This window comes from Stenella coeruleoalba (assembly GCF_951394435.1).
Source record: "Stenella coeruleoalba genome assembly, chromosome: 6".
Lineage (NCBI taxonomy): Eukaryota > Metazoa > Chordata > Mammalia > Artiodactyla > Delphinidae > Stenella > Stenella coeruleoalba.
The window spans coordinates 10,315,477-10,332,011 of record NC_137151.1 but is presented as its reverse complement, the minus strand read 5'-3'; the positions used below and the strand labels follow the sequence as shown (position 1 = coordinate 10,332,011).

At 38.7% G+C, this 16,535-nt stretch overlaps 1 long non-coding RNA gene across 1 annotated transcript in view; it reads left to right on the top strand.

The window, feature by feature from the left end:
* LOC307187575 overlaps positions 1-16,535 on the top strand; it is a 428,053-nt gene that overhangs the window by 221,684 nt on the left and 189,834 nt on the right. The window contains exon 2 of the long non-coding RNA XR_013828645.1: positions 9,805-9,871. This is a non-coding gene — a long non-coding RNA (uncharacterized lncRNA). The remainder of the gene's footprint in view (positions 1-9,804; positions 9,872-16,535) is intronic.

Below are 16,535 nucleotides of genomic sequence, written 5' to 3'. Positions count from 1 at the left end.
CATAAAAAGCATTATGGAATAGGAAAAAAAAAAAGTGCACAGTACAAGATGTGGAAGGGAAAAAACTTTTAATGAGCTAAAATAAATGTATTATCATCTATATAAGGACTGAAGGGGGTCTTTCCAAGTACCTAAGACCTGTCCTCTAATTTTTCAAACAAATAAGTCCAGTTTCTTCTTGATTAAGTCACAAAATAAGTGGGTTTTAAAGCTTTGGGGTATAGAAGTATCTCATGGGGTTCTTGTTAAAATTATCCTTGACCCTTATCATCAGAGCTTATATTGGTCCTTTTTTGAAAACAATGTTGTTTTTTATTTATTTTTTTTCTGGTCGTCTTTTAAGATTTTTTGTTTTAGTTTTCAGTAAGCTTACCATAATGTATCTATAGAAACGTTTGCTTCTTTGCCTTGATGTCTTGAATCAATTTTTGAAATTGACTTGTTTGACTTTATAACCATAGTTGACTGTTTTCATAAACTTGAAGTTTAAAGAGTTTTTGGACAGGAAACATATCTGTGTTATAGATAATTAGGTCTCTTTACCATCTCTTGAACATATGCTCTTCTTTCTGTATTTTAGTTCTTTTATTTTCTATCCTGTTTCAATCAGAATATTTTTATTCTGATTTATATGCTAGTAAACTACTCCTCTCTTTCACACTGTCCAACCTGCTGTCTGAACCCCCAGGTAAAATGTTATTTTCATTTATTGGATTTTTTGGTTCTTAAATGTTCATTGAAATTTTATATAGTATCCAATTTTCTAACAAGATTATGTATCCATTTTGTCACCTTGTTTAATAGACAAATTAATCACAGATATTATAAAGTCCATTTCTTATAAGAATAATATTTGACTCCTATAGTCTTTGTACATTTTTATCAGCTTTCTTTAGATTTCTGCATTAGATTTTATCTTTTTACATTCCTGGTGTTGAAGTGAATTTTTATGGTCAAGATGGAACTGCTCTTGCCCCAGGTGGTACCTCAGCAAACCAAACTTTTATGTTCCTCTAAATGTTCCACTTGACCAGAAACATAGTTTATACAGTCAGCCAATCCCCAGATGCCAAGCTAACTCTAGGCTCCATAATTCTTTGTTCCTTTGTCTTTCTAAAGAAGGTCAGATATGCAAACCCAGCCAACCGTGGCCTGTTCCCATGTTGCCCGTTCTACTTCTCTGTAAACTCACTCTTGCCGAAAATCCCTCAGGAAGAATGAACCACTGCTTGTGAGGCACTGTATTCCCCCAATCCATGGAATGCTTTCCCTTGAATAATGGACAAACTTGTTACTAAATTGTTTTAGTTTTGTGATTTGACCCTGATTATTGTTAACCAAATACTACTGTGAATGAAATGGTGTATAAATAATTTGAGATACTGAAAAATGTTATGATGATTTACTTTTGTTTGTGACAGCCGGTTAAGGTGGGGACAAATAATTATAATACAACCTGAGATTAAGAATAGAATGTTAGTTTTAGGAAATCTAGACCTTCAGAGTGACATTCAAAGCCTGAGAGAATCTGTTATCCAATTTTTGTCTCCCATAAGACCATCAAAACCTCTGTTTAAATTCAGCATCTTCACCTTCGATTTCTCCTAAACTTTTCATTCTCCAAGCATCATTCTCCAAGAATCATTAAGTGGTAGATTCAAAGAAAAACTCTCATTGCTTTCAGAAGATATGTTTGCATACATAGAAAATTCAGTGGATTCAACAAATGAAAAGTATTAGAACTAATTTAGCAAGGTTGCAGAATATAAGGTCAATTTTTAAAAAATCAGTCACATTTCTGTATATGAATAACAGTCAATTGGAAAATGAAATTTAAAAATTAAGTTATAAGAGTTCAATTTCCAGCTCTGACATAAGCCTGGACTGAAAAACAATTTTCCTTGGTTGCAGTTGAAAGGTAGAAGAATATGCCATTCCAAAACATGCCTCTTTGGCCTAAGGATTATTTTGAGCTGATTATTTTTGAGACACAGAAAAAAACTGTGCAGACAGAAAAAAACTCTGAAAACAGTAGAAGATTTTTTACCCTTTTGTAAAGAAAAATCTACATTTATAAAGGCAATTTACATTAGAAAGGTGCCTGTACCAGGAAGAGAGCTATTACCAGAGACAACTTTTTCACCTGAGAGACTGACTTACCTGCTTGCCTTGGCAAGCTTTGTTTACCAAATATTTCCTCCTTTCACCTACTTACTTGCTTAATTGCTTCCCTCCCAGCATCTTTCTTTTGTCTTTCTTTTGAATTTAGTGCTTTTCTATGTTTGGGAAGATGCAAAGTCTGGGCTCATTGAAATCATTCCTTTGATATGCACCTCAGCTGTCTTGGGCCAGTGTCCCATGCTTTCTCATCCTGAGTAACCTCAAGGTGCACTTTTGGGGGTGGTTGCAGCATTCTGTTTCCATCCTGAGTTCCCTTGGGGCTCACTGTGAGGGCTGTAATGTGGTGGCTTGTCGTCTGCAACATCCTTTGTTTACTGATATGGCAGGCAATATTTTTCATTTACACATCCATATTGAGGTATATATTTAATAAACTTGTGGTTTTTTTCTCCTTATTAGTCTGTCTTTTATTAAAAGGGGTGTCAGCCAAGAGTTCAGAAGGGTAGAGGAAAAATTATATTTCCTCCCTTACACATTAAAGAACTGAGTTTTCAGGGAATGCTACCACCCTGAAATCAAGAGACAGAGAATCCAAAGAGACACAGCTGAGAACTGGTTTCCTGGAGCAAAACCTCCTGGAGTCATAAACTGGTAGAAACACTTACAATGATAATTTTGACAAATTGCTAGAGACCAATAGAGTACCAACGTGGCAGTGAGACACTCCTAGGAGGTGCCATCTTGGAGAGGCCCTGCACTTTTATTGGCTGTATTTTCAGGAACCCTACCAGATTCTCATAGAGAAGATGCAATAAATAACCCCTCATGTCTCTGGCAGGGGGATGGAAAGAGTAATCCTTGTGAAATAGTCCTAAAGCCTTTTCCGTAACAGAGACATACTCTCTGGAAGAAAGCCCTTACAGGGTCATGTTCCAGAACAACAAGAGAAGGTATTCCTCTCACTCTATCCCCCATCTCACCTAAGGAGTGGGACAAAGTTATGCAAGAAGAAACGCTTAAGACATCAGGGGTGCGGACTGAAAAGCAACAACAACAAAGCACAGAGCGCGCGCACACATACACACACACACACACACGCACAATATGAGAGCTATGAGTTCAGTTTTATTTGGGGCTTTCTGAGGACTATAGGCTGTCAAGAGACAGCCTCTCAGATAGCTCTGAGGAACGGTTCCAAAGGGGTAGCGGGGGGCAGGTCAGTATATATGTGATTTTAGTGAAGGGGAAGTACATGTAATCAAACACATATTTTATTGCTGAAGGTTTCTGGTAGTCTCGTGAAAGTTACTGCTAATCCCAAGGAGCAGACGTCACCATGAAGGATTTTGATGCTTTTCTAGGCACAGGAGATGCAAGAATTGAGCTCCTAAACTCTTCTCTTGACAATATCTAACTATCTGAAAGCCTATTCTGCCAGCTTTTTCCAGAGCACAGAGTGTCTCATTCTTAAACTCCACCCTGAACTCCTTTCAGGGTGTGTTGAAGGTCAGCAGTTGCTGTGGCTCATGATTTAATCCTAGTAGATGTAGATGGCAAGGGCCAATTTTTAGTTGGCAGGTATCTGCAATCAAGGCATGGCTCTTGCTTTTAAGGTTCAGGCCTTTGCCATGTCTTAGTTGGATATCAAAGATGTAAGTGCAGTGTTAAAATGAGCCATCTGTTTTGGATGAGTCAGAACAGGATGTTCTTCCTCCAAGAATGCTTGATCTCTGTCTTCTCATTACCATTCTCAACTTCATAGTTTTCATGGTAGCTGCTATTTGGAAAGCTTCCGTCAGTCTTCCTCTGTTTGTGTGGAGCACTGCCCTCAGCTCAACAGTGGCCCAGACATGAGCTTCTGGGGTCTACTCTCTGCTCAGCTCCTTGAAATGATGGCTGCTTCACCTCTCTCTGGCCCTCATCTCTGCATCCACTACTCCTCAACACTGTCATGAACTGCAAGGACTCTAGCTCTCTGTTGCAGTTAGAAATTGTCCCAAAGCAGAGAGCTGAGTAATTGTGGAACAGACTTCTTATCAGTCTTCCTTCCTTCCTTCCTTCTGCCCTATTTTCGTGGAAAGTTTAATGTAAACTCCTTAAGAAAAAACAGTATAGTATCTGTAACTTATTAACATTAAAAAATTAATATGGGGCTTCCCTAGTGGCGCAGTGGTTGAGAGTCCGCCTGCCGATGCAGGGGACACGGGTTCGTGGCCCGGTCCGGGAGGATCCCACATGCCACGGAGCGGCTGGGCCCATGAGCCATGGCCGCTGAGCCTGCGCGTCTGGAGCCTGTGCTCCACAACGGGAGAGGCCACAACAGTGAGAGGCCCTTGCACCGCCAAAAAAAAAAAAATATATATATATATATATATATGACTTGACTAAATTGCACTGAATTATCTTCAGTTGATTAATCATTGTGAAACAGGAGGGAAGGGGGAGGGCACAACCTTTGAAAGAATGATATAGCCCAAGGACATGACATAACTAATTAGAACGAAATGGGTCCAAGATGGAGGACAAGTCAACTTCCACTAGACCTTGAGCCTCAGTATACACTCACTGTGACACATCACCAAGCTAAATGACACACCCACAGGCGCCATGACACTTCCAAGACTGACCTTAATGATCAAAAAGTGGGCGGTGGCCCAATTCCTGGAAATCCTTGCCCCTTCCTGAAATAGCTGGAATACTCCTCCCATCCATTAGCCTATGAAATTACCCAGCCCTATAAAAAGTGACTACCCCATACCCTGGTGCCTTTCTCGCCTTCTGAGATGGCCCACACTCTGTGGAGTGTGTTTCTCTCTAAAGAAATCCACTTCTTACCTATCATTTTGTCTCTCACTGAATTCTTTCTGCAAAGAGACATCAAGAACCTGAGCTTCTTTAAGTCCCGAAACCAGGTGTGTGTTCTCAGTTGGTAGACTGTGGCCAGGTTCGAGTCCCGGCTGCGTGAGTTCAAGTCTCAATCTGGGTTTTGACCAGGTTCAAGTCCTGGCATGGGGTTCAAGTCCCAACCTGAGGTGCATGGTTTCAATTGGAAGAATTCATAGAAAAAAATATTGGAAATATCAGAGTTAAGTTTCTTGAGAAAAAAAATTGCAGATGAAGCTAAGTGAGGTAATTCTTTAAGTAATACTCTCAATTAAAACTGCAGCTAAAAGTAATTCCCTGAATCATGTTTTATTAGGTGGGGAATTTTGTCAAGGTCATTTGGAGGTTGGGTCTAGCTGGTCCCAAGGTCGGTGTCTAGGAAAACAAGAGGAAAATCCAGTCCAACATTGAAGGAAGTACACTGTGACAAAAAGGCTGGATAAGTAAGACAGTCCAGAATAGAATTTTGAGCAATGCTAGCAATTTGGACTTCATTTGCAAGCCTGTAACCAGCTTTTAAAGGATATTAAATAGTGCAGTGAAATGATACAGAAAACCACTTGAGATCATTCTTTCAATAGTGATTAAATACGTAAACCATACTGAAATGAAGCAGGACCCTGTGAGGCCCTCCTGGGTACAAATCCCTTTCATGCCCCCCATTTCTTGTTTGTAGGAAATAGGCTTCATTCAGCCTCTTTGACCTTCCCTGAGTTCCAAGGGGGAGATTCGAGCATTTGCTAATCAGGGAAGGGAGGGGATGCAGAAACAAGGGAGGAGCACTCAAGAAACAATGGTGCAGCCTTGGAGCAGGGTCCTGGTCCCTACTCAAGGGATGTATATAGCAATACCTTTGAGCTCTTCTGTAGGAAGTAAGGCCCCCTCTCAGGTAACTTTGGGTCGAGCACAAGATTCCTGGAGCACCGCCCTGTTATCTCACCACCAGCCAAGCAGAAGAAAGTCTGCACATAGCGGAAGATAATGAAGACTCTGACCACTTCCCCAAATGATTCTCCCTTTAAAAACTTTCATGGTTGAGCAGAATCTTTGGAGTTGGTTTAGGGACATGAGTCTACCTTCTCCCCAGGTTGCTGGCCTCCTGAATAAAGCAACCTTTCCCTTCCAACCAACACTTGTCTATCAAGTATTGGCTTTTGAGTGGTGAGCAGCTGAACCTGAGTTTGGTAACAATATTGTTTAGAATTATAAAATAATATATATTTGCTGCCATAAATCATAAAATTAATTAGGAGTAAATTATCACACTGCTGTCACTTAAACAGAGATAGCCATGGTTAAAGTATTGGTGTATATATTCTACAGAATTTTCTAATTTTTTTATGACAGAATTATCATAATCTTTGAGAATGTCCATCTAACATTCTAGCATATTTTCTGGAAGATTATAGTAATACCTCTATAGCAAATACTCTCATAGTGTTAACATTAAGTTAAGTTTGTAACAATTACATAAGGTACACATAATTAAAATAGATTGACCTCAGGGACTAGTAAGTGCTTAGTTAAAAATGTTTAGTTATCTTGAAATTTCTACAAATTGAAGGATTATGGTTAGCAGTGATAAAAATTTGTCCCTTTGATTTTTGATCTCTTCATAATTTGAAGAATTTGCCAAATTGTTCTTAAATATATAGTTGATTTTTGAACAATGTAGGGGTTAGGGGTGCCAACATCCCCGTGCAGTCAAAAATACATGTACAACTTTTGACTTCCAAACAACTTAACTAGTAACAGCCTACTGTTGACTGGAAGGCTTACCGATACCATAAACAGTCAATTAACATACATTTTGTATGTTATATGCATTAAATACTGTATTCTTACAATAAAGTAAGCTAAAGAAAAGAAAATGTTATTAAGAAAATCATAAGGAAGAGAAAATACATTTATAGTGCTGTACTGCATTTATCAATACCATAAGTTTATGTGGTCTGTTTACAGATGAATTGTCTGTCAGTACCTACATCAATATTGTCTTATATAATACAAAACAATGTGGATATTATATGTATTACTAACACTAGACATCAAAAATGAAAAGATAATGTGAAAAAGAAATTCATGTTTATTTACAGGCATAGCAATTCATGCATTGATAACAAAGAAGCAGCAATATGACTGCTTTATGGTCACCTAGTGTAATCGATACAATTGCTTCATAGTAGCCTAGGCTACACACTAATAAATGAATTGTTACTAAAATTTTTATGGCATACAGTATTACAATCATATTCATAATAAACTATTAGAAACATTGTTACATTAAAAATAAAATTTACCTCTGATGATAGGCTGATACACAGTTTCTCCAATTATAAGAGAGGGAAATTGACACAGAAAGAATACTGTATGGTAAAGTAATTCTTTGAAAGCAAAGTTATGAAAGAGCAATAAAACTAACACACTTAACTTTATTAAATTTATTAAATAATTTTATAAATATTAAATGTCACTCATGCCTATGCAACGGTAAGCTATCCACTCCAGTACAAGTCCGGCACACGGTGTTCTACATGATAAATACTTAGGCAGTAATAATGGTGATGACACAGGAAAACATTTAACACAGTTCTTGCCATATAGTTATTAGATTTTCACACAAAGACATTCACACACACACACCCACACACACACATGACAGGTAAGTTTTTTAAGTGTACGATCTGATGATTATTTACTATTAGTTAAGTGAAGTGGATCATCATAAAGGTATTTATCCTCATTGTCTTCACCTTGAATAGGCTCAGGAGGAGGGGGAGGGGTTGGTCTTGCTGTCTCAGGGGTGGCAGAGGCAGAAGAGGTAGAGTGGGAAGGGGAAGCAGGAGAGGCAGGTGCACTTGGTGTAACTTTATCAAAATACATGTAACCTCTCTGACTTTTTTTTGCTTTTTCATTTCTCTAACAATGTTCCTATACAGGACCAATCCTTCTTCCACTGTTTGCTTTAGTTTTAGTGCCTGTATCAGAAGGAGGGTCCATGTCCTTAAAGAAGTTAAAAGCAGTCATGAAAAATCATAATCCTTCTGCTAGATTGTCTGATGCCAATTTGTTTCCTGGCACTGCTGCTTCTAGGTTTCCTCATCATCATCTGTCACTGGTTGGGAAGCACTCATCTCCATCAGTCGTCTTCTGTTAATTTCTCTGACATGGTGTCTATCAACTCTTGAATTTCTCCAAGATCTATATCTTGAAACCCTTCACCCACACAACCCCACCTTTTGTGCCATATCTACAATTTCCTTTATGATTTCTTTGCTTGGCTCTGTCGTAAATCCTGTGAAGTCATGTGCAACATCTGGACAGTTCTCTCCAGCAGGAATATATTGTTCAGGGCTTAGTGGCTTTCATGCCTTTTTAAATTTAATTTAATTTATTTTTTTTGCGGTACGCGGACCTCTCACTGTTGTGGCCTCTCCCGTTGCGGAGCACAGGGTCCGGACGCGCAGGCTTAGCGGCCATGGCTCACGGGCCTAGCCGCTCCGCGGCATGTGGGATCTTCCCAGACCAGGGTACGAACCCGTGTCCCCTGCATTGGCAGGCGGACTCTCAACCACTGTGCCACCAGGGAAGCCCCATGTCTTTTTTGATAACAAGAATGGCATCTTCACTGGTGTAATCCTTCCAGACTTCCATGATGTTCTCTCTGTCAGGGCTCTCTTCCATAGTGTTGTCAATCCTTTCCATAGGGCACCATATGTAGTGAGCATTACAGGTCCTTATGACTCCCTGATCTAGAGGCTGAATTAGAGACATTGTGTTTGGGGGTAGGTAGACCGCTTTGATGCCATTGGGGTTGAACTCATGGGTTTCTGGGTGGTCAGGGGCACTGTCCAATATCAAAAGAACTTTTAAAAAGCAGTCCCTTACAGAGGCAAAGCATCAATACAAACAACCCAAAAAAGGGGTTCTCATTGTCCAGGCCTTCTTATTGTACAACCAAAAGACTTGCTGCTGGTGTTTATATTTTCTCTTCAAGGCTCGGGGGTTAGAAGCTTTATATAAGGACAGTCCTGATGATAAGCCCAACTGCATTTTCACAAAGCAGTAGCATAATCCTATCCCTTCCTGCCTTAAATCCTAATGCTCACTTCTCTTCCTTACTATTAAATGTCCTTCATGACATTATTTTTCCAAGAATAAGTCACTTTCATCTGCATTAAAAATCTGTTCAGGCAGATATCCTTCCTCTTCAACTATTTTTTTAATGGTGTCTGGGAACTTATATGTTGTCTCTTGATTGGCAGAATCTGCTTCTCCTGTTATCTAGACTTTTTTTTTTTTTTTTTTTTTTGCGGTACGCGGGCCTCTCACCGCTGTGGCCTCTCCTGTTGTGGAGCACAGGCTTCGGATGGGCAGGCCCAGCGGCCACGGCTCACGGGCCCAGCCGCTCTGTGGCATGTGGGATCTTCCCGGACCGGGGCACGAACTCGCGTCGCCCGCATCGGCAGGTGGACTCCCAACCACTGCGCCACCAGGGAAGCCCTATCTAGACATTTTTTAAAGCCAAACCTCTGTCTGAAATTATCACACCGTCCTTTGCCGGCATTAAATCTCCAGCTTTAGATCCTTCACCTTCCTTTTACTATAAGTTTTCATATAATGACTTTGCTTTTTCTCAAATCATATGAGAGTCGATAGGTTTGCCTTTCTTATAACAATCCTGCACCCACATAAAGCTACATTTTCAATATGAGATAAAAAGGTATTTCACAAAAAGGGCAAGGCTTTTAAAGTGCCTACTGGCCACAGCTTCATAAATTTCTTTTTCTTTTTTTACAGTGGTCCTTACACTGGATTCATTTCTCTTGAAATGATAAGCAACCACAGTTGTAGACTTCATTCTATGGTATGTATCAAGTAATTCAACTTTTCTTGTCATGTGATGACTTTGCTTCTTAGGGTCACTTTCAGCATCACTAGTGACACTTTGTTTGGGTCCCATTATGTTATAAGGTTTACAGTATTGCGCTGAACACAATGAAAAATACACAAGAACCATGAGACATCACGTTTTGCTGTGATATGCAATTAACTGCAGGGAAACTGCTCATGCAGAGATGGTTACTGTCACATGGTATTTTAATCAGAAACTCCCAACACTTGAGCTCACTGCATTAGCAACAGGAAGTGGCTACAAAATCATTACAGTAGTACAGTGTGTACTGCAGTTAGTTTTATTTAGTTATGATTTAATACTGCATCTTATTTGTTTACATTTCCCTCACCTGGGAATGGTGCCATGTATGGTGTGTAAGTGTATGTGTAAGTTTTGATATATTTTAAATTTTTATAATAGATTTGTGTATATTTTATGGTGGTAAGTGATAAACTATTATCTATAATATTTTATGCATTCATGACATATTGAACTTTTTCTTAATATTTTCAATATTTGTAGGTTATGTAGTTTGTCTGAAAGTTTTTTCAAACTGTCACAAATATAAGAAAAAATTACGATATATTTATTGAAAACAATCTGTGTATAAGTGGACTCATGCAGTTCAAACCTATGTTATTCAAGGGTCAACTGTACATACAACACACTTTTTGCAGAAAACACACATGAGAAGAATCAAACCCCAAAAGTTATAAGAGAAACAGTATTGCAACGCTAGCTATGTCATTCACTGCTGTGAACAATGTAATAAACTGGAAAGGAAGGTAATAGGGTATGAAACTCCTTTGCTAGGGGATGGAGTATTATGCCATAACAAAAAAGGTGGCAAGAACAGATAACAGCCCAACCATTTCAAACACACTGAGAAGGAAATTACCAAGAGTAGAATACATTTCAAATTTAAGTTTCACAATTATTTAAACATCTAGGTCTACAAAAGTTAAGGGTCTTTTCATATAATGAAATAAGTCATTTTCAAGATTATTTGCTCTTCCTAAACCTTCTCAGCATCCTCTGTAGTATTTTTCATTGTGTGATAACTAAAGGCAATGAAAAAAAGGTCTTCCTCACATTAGTCCAACTTTTTCCTGGTTTAACTAATCATTCAAAATGTGTGGGAACACTTCTTGAAAAATTGCTGAAATGCAGAGTATTCTTTCCACCTAAGAAGAATACATTGTTTTCTTGTGAAAAGTAAAGGGATACACAACAAAAAGTCGATTTCTTCTTCATGATAAAAATAAAGACAAACAACTAAGTTATGAAATAACCTACTAGATCACAAAATAGACCTTTTTATATTCTCAGATAAATAGTCCTCGACATTGACCAAGTGAGGAGAGAATGTAGTAGAGATCCCAATAATGTCTTCTTCAGTTTGGAAAAATGTAAATCCAAACCAACCAGTAATTAATCTTAATTCATGCAAAATGCTGTTTTACAGGGGGAGTAAAATGGAGGGTTAGGCATGAATGTAACAGTCATTTGTTCAAATGAATGTCTTTGTAGGCCATTCCATCATCAAATTCTTAGGTAGGGAGGAAAGCCAAAGGAGTTGAAGATAGCTGTTAATGAGAGCAAATGAAACATTTTTACATATTCATTTACTTTTCATTTAATTATCCATTTATTTATTTATTTTTCTTTGTCTGCCTTCTACTATAAGATATAAGTACCATGAGAGCAAAGATCTTGCATTTTTGGTCACTGCTGTATTCCAGTATATAGAATGAAGTCTAAATCATACAAAGCACTCAATTACTGTTTTTCCAGTGAATAAGTGACTGAGTAAATGAAAACAAAATTTGTCCCCCCTAACTGAGTCCCTGGGAGGTGTCTTAAGGTCTTCAAAGTAGTAAGATTCAAACCAGTTTGGATTCAGTGTGCCTGTACTCTTGTGTCTGGAGGGCTTTCAGTGTATGGTAGCAACCAATACTGATTGTTAAGAATTAATGATTTCAGGAGCTCAGGCTTGATGGAGATTGAAAGCCATATGACTGGTTCAGAGTTATCTTCCAAGCCCAAACCATGAACAAGCTACTCTTCACTGAGGTTGGTAGAAGGTAGAGGAGAGGACCCAGGCTCTACAGCTGAACTTGGCCCAGATTTAAGACCGGCCTTACTTGTATGGATATTTGGTCACTTTGCCACAGCCCAAATATTCTGCTTGGGAAACTTTATTGTTGTGCCTTCTCCAAACCACTTCTTATCTACCAACAAAGAGACCTATTGGCCACTTTGTTGCTGAGATGTTTTAAGGAGAGTGAGTGGCACTTTGAAGCTCGGAGGTTCAAGGAGTTTGTTCTCTACCACCTCAGACTTATGAAGTGACTGTGAATAAAAAGGAGCCTAAACTCAAAGGGAACGTATTGACTGGGCAAGTCACCATTTCACTGAGAATAACTCTGGTGACTAGGCAACTCTCCCCAGGAACGTTAACAATTGTTTGTCTAGCTCCTCGGCTACAGTCATTCAGTTCTGTATTCCCAAGGCTAATGTCTAGTTTCTATATTACCAAGGCTAGACACAAGAGCACCTCTCGCTTATCCAGACCAGAGTTTCAAACAAGCCTTAGAGGGAATAGAGTGAACTCCAGAAGTTTCTGCTCTAACTAGGTAAACCACATGTCTCTTTTTGCCCAAGACAGTTCCAGTTTACATCTGATGTTCTGGAGTTTTTTATTAATATTTTCACCAAGAGTATGTCAAAAATAACCTAATTCAAATGATAAGTTATATGAAAACTCTAAGGATAAGGCATACATAGTGCTTGAGCATTTCCATTTGGAGGATAAACTCAGATACTGGAGTAGCACAATCAGTTCTTTTAGAGGACACCCTGGTTAGCATTATAGGTATGTAACATTGGATATTAATAAGTAGCCTCAAAAGAAGTTAAATGCTTATCGAATTATAAATTTATTTAATAATTTAATAAATATTTGAATTCTGGCCTTATAATCCAAAGACTATACTAGAAAATGACTATGTTACAGCAATAACTATGTCAGAAGTAATCATAATATGGATACTTTGCATTTTTAGAGTGGATGAGATATCAAAATGTCTTTATGTGCATTGTATGCATGGTTTTATTTAAACATTATAATGACTGTTAGCTAAGTTAGTTCTCCCCTCCTTTTGTTTTTTACAGACACAATAAGAATGTTATGAGGAGTTTATATTTTAATGTATTAATTTTATGTGAAAAGGTGATGCTATAGAAGCACTCAGGACCATGTATTTTTTAAAAAAACTTTGCCAAATGGAATTGACTATATCTGGAAAGCCATAATCTCTCACCTCTTCTGTCTGTGGGTTCTGGTTCTTTGATTAGTGTTAGAGACAGCTGAATGCAATTCCAGATAAGATCAAGTCTATAAACACAGATGTTCAAGGCTAACAGCTCTCCAGAGGAGCAAACACTTGATCTTGGTCCCATTAGACACCTAATCTGATCCACTGAAATAACGGCCCCAGATGGATTCATAATGTTACTTTGTATCTACAAAGGGCTTTTCTTTAAAGTTCAGAGCTCCACTTAACATGGCATGGTTGGAATTTGACAACCATACATAGACACACAGAGACACACACAGAGACACGCACATACACAAGTGCACTTATGTATGTAGAGACCTAGCTATGGGACTTCAATTAAGTAGCATAAAAGTTAGAAATATGAAGATCTGCATCTAGTATCTGCCAGTAAATAAAACAAACAAACAAACAAAACCCCTAAGATTCTAGCATTTTGAAATAATTGCCATAAGTAATCCCAAACCAACCAGTTGTAACTGTTAGTGACCATTAAGTGAGCCTAGAAAACACAGTAAAAGAATCCTTACATTTATAGGGAAAGTTTACCTTTTGAACACATTATTTTATTTCATCCATAAAATTCTCTCATGATAATTTGTGGGACTGTTATGATTCCCCATTTACAGAGAAATGTAAATAAAATTTTCTCACATTTTACATAGTGTTCTCTAATTAATAATATCACATATATTATTTCCATGATTTTCAGAGTTGGTTAGATTTGAAACTTGTTCATATATAATCTCACTTGGAGTCTCAGGATGGGTAGTCTAATAGCAGGGTGCTCACGTGCAGTGTGAAAAGAGTGGGGGTCTATCCCAGCCCCATTCTCTGGGGTGCCTCTTCATCTCAGCACACACCTCCTGAAGCATCTTGCAGGAGCACCGAGAACAGACATCTTAGAAATATTTTTTAAAAGTTTTCCTTTATATTTTATTAATCTTGTAAGGAAGTCATATGAATTACAGAAAAGGAACTTAAGAAATGGAGATTTAGTGATGACAGTCCTCTTGTTTGCAAGCAGTCAGTTAATACGCAGCCATAGAGGACCTTGAACCTTGGATATATGGTCCTTATCCATTATTTTTCTACTCTTTGAGAAGTGATTAAAATTAAAGTTCCAAACGATCAGGCTGCTTATGAATCCAAAAGAGAGCAGATTTCCTTGTTCTGGAAGTCTCCATATCACTGATTTGAATACACGGTAGGATTAATCAACCCATCACTATCCTGGCAAAGGTCTCCAGCAGTTGGCTTTGTCCAGTTTTGTTCAGATGGAGCAGAGAATCTTTTCTTTTTTTTTTTCTTTACTACCTGAACCTCTAGGTGTTCAGACCCTGGATTCTATCACAAGAGAGCTTAAAGTATCTTCTGCTATTAAATAGAAGGCCGGTCCACTGGGGATGAGTCTTTGATAACAGAGGAGCCTAATTGCCTTCTGTGAGTTCCCCAGTAGATCAAGTGGCTGCTGTTGCCTAGTGTTCCCCCATCTAACAGTGTCCAGAAAGAAAACTGGATGACACTTAAGCTCTGCACAGCTCCCTGGCACACCCAGTGCACAGAATCTTCACATGTATTCCCTGCTGTCTCCATTTGTGTGGCTCCCTTTTTCTTCCTGATCTCTTCTGTCAGCTCCTATTGAGTCAGATAATGGTTAAAAAAAAAAAAAAGTCTCTCTCCAATTGTACACACAAATTTTGGTGATCTTTGACCATGCTTTTAAAAGTTAAGTTGAAGTATGCCTGATTTATTTCTTGGTCCTACTGTGACCTATTCTTCCAAAATCGGTGGCTAATTCATGTCCAGCTTCCTGAGATGGTAAAAGGAGAACATGAGAAGAGATTTTTATCAGTGAGGTAGCATGAGGATTAATATTTTGGAATATTATGCTACCAAACATATATTTACCATCTAGCTAGCTCTCTAGCTATAAAATCTGTCTATAAAGACAGCTATCTTAATTTACTAAGTGATTTCAAAATAAAGGTCTTTCTATTATGGAGGAAATATATGTCTTAACTAAATTGGTAATTTCAAGAATTCTCTTCCTATTTCTATTTATACATATTTTTAAGAGAGAGGGTTCAGAAATAGTGTTTAATAAGTGTTAAATTTACTGAGCACCTACACACTGAACTAAAAATGCAACATGAACTGCCATATTTTAATCCTGATGAAATTTCTGTAAATTTGGAAAACTGAATAGGCTTTAAGATTCAAAATAGGACTTTCCTGGCAGCATAGTCGTTAAGAATCCTCCTGACAATGCAGGGGACTCGGGTTTGAGCCCTGGTCCTGGAAGATCCCACATGCCGCGGAGCAACTAAGCCCGTGCGCCACAACTACTGAGCCCATGTGCCACAACTACTGAAGCCCGTGCACCTAGAGCTCATGCTCTGCAACAAGAGAAGCCACTGCAATGAGAAGCCTGTGCACCGCAAAAAAGAGTAGCCCCCGCTCGCCACAACTAGAGAAAGCCTGCGCACAGCAATGAAGACCCAACCCAGCCAAAAATAAATAAATAAATTTATTTAAAAAAAAAAAGTTCAAAATAATGGCAGAGTGGATTGGGAGACAGTTTGGGGCAACCTGTCAGCTCATGTTATTTTATGTCACCTTATCTATTCTTTTTGTTTGTTTGTTTTTTTGTTGCGGTATGCGGGCCTCTCACTGTTGTGGCCTCTCCCGTTGCGGAGCAGAGGCTCCGGACGCCCAGGCTCAGCGGCCATTGCTCACGGGCCCAGCCGCTCTGCGGCATGTGGGATCTTCCCGGACCGGGGCACGAGCCCGCATCGTCTGCGTTGGCAGGCGGACTCTCAACCGCTGCGCCACCAGGGAAGCCCACCTTATCTATTCTTAAAAGCTTGCTCCCATTATAGGTAATATAGTGACTGTAAATGTCAAATGCAGTAGCATTATTCTCCAGGATCTTGATAAATCTGCTGCCATAATAAGATGTGGAAAATCAGTTTAGAGATTCTAGGATGTATCAGAAGTTGAAACTGTGAATTGTTAATTGTTTACTATTCACTTCTTGGAAGTTTTTGTATCATTTAACACGTAGAATTATTTTCCTTATTACCACTTTCATTTGGCACATAAATACAATGTTATCTTGTTCTCAAGATCCCAGTCTTTTTTCTTTGTTTGTGTAGTAAAATGGTATGACATACCCCTCATGTGATCTTTACTGTGGGTAACTTACCATCCAGAGTACTCTCTGAACAACCCACCAGACCTTTCTAATTGCTACAGAATTATAGGAGACATCGATGTAAAGCAGCTTCAGTGGC